The sequence below is a fragment of the Suncus etruscus genome, chromosome 8 (assembly GCF_024139225.1).
Source record: "Suncus etruscus isolate mSunEtr1 chromosome 8, mSunEtr1.pri.cur, whole genome shotgun sequence".
Classification (NCBI taxonomy): Eukaryota; Metazoa; Chordata; class Mammalia; order Eulipotyphla; family Soricidae; genus Suncus; species Suncus etruscus.
The window spans coordinates 97,341,257-97,346,375 of record NC_064855.1 but is presented as its reverse complement, the minus strand read 5'-3'; the positions used below and the strand labels follow the sequence as shown (position 1 = coordinate 97,346,375).

At 34.7% G+C, this 5,119-nt stretch overlaps 1 pseudogene; it reads left to right on the top strand.

Moving 5' to 3' along the window:
* Nucleotides 1-4,220: 4,220 nt before the first annotated feature.
* On the top strand, nt 4,221-4,368 carry LOC126016773 (uncharacterized; annotated as a pseudogene).
* Nucleotides 4,369-5,119: the final 751 nt, after the last annotated feature.

Below are 5,119 nucleotides of genomic sequence, written 5' to 3'. Positions count from 1 at the left end.
CTAGTTCTTAATTAACTCTTCCTATACTCTATGGCCACTTCCTAATATTGTTTCCACCCCCCTTTGACTCTTGTGGTCACCTACTAATAATAGCCTCTAGATAGAATTTTAATGTTCAGAAGTACATAGTCTACTTCCTGCCCTCAAAGACTGAGAGTTCTGTATACGCCAGCAATGGAGCTTTGGAGAACAAACTATTTCTTTCCAAAAGCTCATTTACTCTCCCAAAGGCAGTGAGCCAAAACATGCATGTTTTAAACTCTCCTCTGAAGCTTGCCCTTCAAGCTGGTGCTCTCCCTTGAACACGTGCCTTGCTTGCTTGTCTCTATATATCTTTGATTTCCTATTTTATCTCTGGGGAAACCTGTCAATTAAACAACATGTCAATTAAACACGTATCTCTTTCTCTCCCCTTATGTCTTCCTAGATAAGTTTCAATAAAAACTATTTAATTTCACCAAAATAAAATAAAATAAACTTTATACTAAAACTTTCTAGAACTTGCCTTTACCACTTAGGGGCATTTTTTTTTACCATGCTATTTAAATTCAATAAAAGTCTAAACTTTAGTTTGAGAATTGAAGTATGTTAACTTCTGGTTAAAAAGTCAAGTAATTTAATTTGAAGCAGATAATTTGATTTATTTTTGTGCATTCACTTACACAGATGGGACAATTTGAAGAATTGAAAATGATATAAACTCTAGTTTCAACAATGTGGAGTAAAAACTAAAAAACTTTGTTTTAGATCATTTGAAAACTGTTAAAGTTTATTAGATAATAACTCCACATAGAGTTTGAAAATAAAATATAAGTCAGACATCACTAATCTAACCTCTTTACACTTTTACTTTACACTTAATAAATATAATCATGGTTACTTAGGACTATATTCATTAAAAAATTAATATTTACCTATAGAAAAGATCACAATAAATGTGACCTATTTTAGCAGCTCTTTTCATAAACAGATACTAGTTTGTAATGTTACTTGATATTACTTGTTTATTAGTTTATAATTTTACTAGTTTATAATGTTACTAAAATATTACTATAACTAGTTGATAGACTTTTCTAACATGTCTAAATGTTACTAGTTATAACATTTTATAACTATTAAAAGGTCTTTTAAGTGAGCAAATTAGATTACTTTATAAAAATTAAAAAAAATTGGCTTTACTTTTATTTTATATTATAGAATAAGATAATGAAATAACACCTCTCCTTGCAAAAAATTATCTAACGAAAAGGAACATTTGCTTATTTGTCCTGTTTATTTTTTAGTAGACATCAAGCTTTGCAGATGTCACTTTCCATGAATAATTTACCCCAGAATTACTTGGTCTAACTCATTAACAGTTTGTTTCTTTTTTTTTTTGGTTTTTGGGTCACACCCGGCTGTGCTCAGGGGTTACTCCTGGCTGTCTGCTCAGAAATAGCTCCTGGCAGGCACGGGGGACCTTATGGGACACCGGGATTCGAACCAACCACCTTTGGTCCTGGATTGGCTGCTCGAAAGGCAAATGCCGCTGTGCTATCTCTCCGGGCCCAACAGTTTCTGTTTCTAAAAAGACTTATAAAATTATATCAGACTATATATTCATACATTCTCTGTCTCTTTTTCTCATTTTCTCTTATACACACGTACAGGAGAACTGTCAAATGTAATTAAATATTTTTCTAGTAAAACATAAGCCTCTAAAGCTATTTTATGGAGTTTCTGTTATCCTATAAATACTTTGTAGAAAAAATTAAAAATCACTTTTAGGCAACTTGTCACCATATGCTTTATGTCCTATTTCCAACCATTCTCGGACTAGTAACTACACCATTATGAACTTATTATGCTATGTGTTTATCACATTGTTCAATTATGACTTAAATACCAAGAGGCTCTAAAATAGTGATGTCAAAATGTACACACTGTTAATCCTGTCAACTGGCAATTCACATAAATCTAAGTTTAAGTGTTAGACTATAAAAAGAGAAATAACATGCTTATATAAAGGTAGCATTGTTATCTTTAATATGGGAATATTATCCAAACTCAGCCAAAAGATGCTACCAAAATATTTTGCCAAGAATAGTTTATGTAATACAGTATAAAGTTCATAAAACAAATGTATTTTCACAGGATGAGCCATGATTAAGTTCTTCTCCTGTCTCATAAAGTACAATTTATCTGCTATTTTTTTTTAACTTTGAGGTTTATAAGCTCTACTTCTATATACATCACAATGATTAACTTCTGTTCAGTTACTTACATTTATCTGAGCTTACAAATGAGGGGCAACTATTTTCTTTGGGGAAGTGGTGGTAATAGGGAGAGGTTTGAGTCATATTTGGCTGTGTTCAGAGTTTGTTCCTGGCTCTATGCTCAAAGTGAAATCTGTGATGCCAGGGAATGAACTAGGTTTGGCTACATGCAAAGCAAACACCTTTCCCACAGTATTATCTCTCTATCCAAGTGGCTACTATTTTCTTAGGATGCTAATCATATACTAGGGAATATTTTGTTGCTGCTTCCTTTGGGATTAAGACCGCAGTAGAGCCTCCAGGAAAATCAATTTCCAGGCCTGTGGTATTTTGCTTTTTTGTACATGAAAAGTGCTGACATTATTATAACTTTGTTGGACAGATGGACTAAAGGCCTTTTAAATTTCATATATTAAGTACAGCCTGTTCTAAACTAACGGGATTCTCACACTTAGAAATAGTACATTAACTAATATGTCACGTGGACCCAATTTAGACCCCAGGTGATTAGACACCAACCACCCAGCCTTGAACCCTGGATCCCAGACAGAAATGACATAGTTCTTCACAACAGCTACAGGAAACAAATCCCATCTGCGACATCCTTATTACTGCTCGGACACCAACAAGTGCCAGCTCTAATATGATATCCTGACAACAAGGAAAATGGGAACAACTTGACCTAAGAACAGGTTATCCTACATCACCAGCTAACTATAAGACAAAATCAGAAGACTTGTCACCCTTTGGTCTGTCCAAAAGCCAAGATCGCGATTTACAGATGGCTGGCTGACAGAAGCATGACCGGACTGTATGTATCCTGAGACCAATAAAAAAAAACCCTAATCTAGGGTTTTAGCTATGACCTGCACAACAACCATGATCTCTAGTTCCAGAGGTCTGTCTGAGACAATTGCAACGGAATGGGTCTTCTGGAAACTTAACAAAAAAACACTATTGTAGGCTCCATCCTAGGATCAGCACAAGACCAAGACCACCAACCACAGAAGAGGGAACAGAACTTCTAGAACCACAAAGAAACACTTCATCATAAGTTCCACTCCTTGACCTGTGCAGATACCAAGATCTCTAGATACAGAGGTCTGATCTTATCACCCAGGACAGAGCAGAAGTCTTCCAAACACCAAGTAAATGAACTTGAACGGAGTCTATAGTTAATCCCATGACAATATATTCCAAGACTGGAGAAACCTTTTATCTTTTAGGCCAAGGGAATTCCTTTTCGAATGACCCCAATATTTACTGTGCCTGTGCAGGAGGGGGAAAAAAAGGCAAAAAGCACAAAACAATTTAATTTTTTTATTTATTTATCTAGTTTTTGTCGATTTCTTTGTTTTGGTGTGGTTATTGAAGTTGTTGTCTCCATTTATATTTATTTTTTCTTCTTTTCTTTTCTTTCTTTATATGCTCTGCCATGTTTTTTATCTCAGGACCATGGCTTTTATGTGGTGCTTATCTCTATTGTTGGAGTGCTCACTGGATATTTTATTTGACACTTCTTTTTGTACTGTTGGGGTGTTTAACCTTCTTTTCCCCCTTCGTCTCTCAAACCGATGATGAGAGCCTCTAGAAAAACTTCGCCTATTTTCAGCGTATTTGATTTTTACCCCAGTTTATTAATTTTCTCTTCTTCAAACAAAACCACATAACTTGAACTATCTAGTCCCACCTCCCAGTTAGAGGGGGAAATAAGGGAGGTACCAAGACCAAATAGGTGTAAGATCACTAAGTAGTAAGCTAGGCACAGAGGGGACCACTTATTCTAGCTGCCCCAGGGGTGAGGGAGGAGGATATGGGAGGAAGGATGGGGAGGGAGGACACTTCGGTGATGGGAATTCCCCTGATTCTATGTTAATATGTACCTAAAATATTATTGTCAACAATATGTAAGCTACTATGATCAAAATAAAAATTATATTATTATAAAAAAAAAAAGAAATAGTAATACTTACCTGGAAGGGGAGATACCATGATCACGAAGGTGGTTTCCCCAGGGCGAGGCTTATCTATTGCACTCTAGATGTGCTGACTCCTGCGATTTCCCCAAATGTGGGAAACTTACTGCATAATTTGTGGTAGAGTCTAGTTTACAAAAAGAAAAAAAAAAGAAAAACAAAACAGTACATTAACTATCTAAATATTCTTCCCTTGAAGGCACACAGCATGGTACCTGTCTGTATTTTAAACAAATTAGCTTATATGATATTCAAAACAAAAGACACAAAAGTTGGTTAGTATACTAACACACTTTGAAGACAGATAGAATGTTCATTTCTCTACTGGTCTGTGCCCTAGATGCAAAACCTAGTTCGATCAATTTTATAGTAAAATATTTTCTTCAGAGTTCTGGCTTTTTTTTAAAGAATGCCTATAAGCACAAAATAATGAGTTTTTGTTTACAAAAGGGACTTGTTATATTAGCAGTCCAGGGGGCTAAAAGTGGAGATATGCATGCTGGGAACTATGGCAGACGGAAGTCAACACTGGTAGTGGGAATGGTCTTAATTCACTGTCACTCTGTGCCTGAAATTCAACTGTGAAAGACTTGTATTTCACATTGTTCTCAATAAATAGTATAAAAAAACAAACAAACAAATAAATGAGTGTTTGAATACAATGGGGGAGATGAATCCTCTTAAATAAGCTCAAATAATATCTTTACAATGAGCAAAATTATCTTCCCTTTTAAAATTGAAGACAAAATACATTTCAAAATTACTACAACACATTTTATGACTGAAACTCAATTATGAACAACTTTGTGACTGTGGGAAACAAACTGTATTATGAAGAAACTGGTAAATCATGATGTTTAAATAAATTAATATTTAAAAATCTAAAAA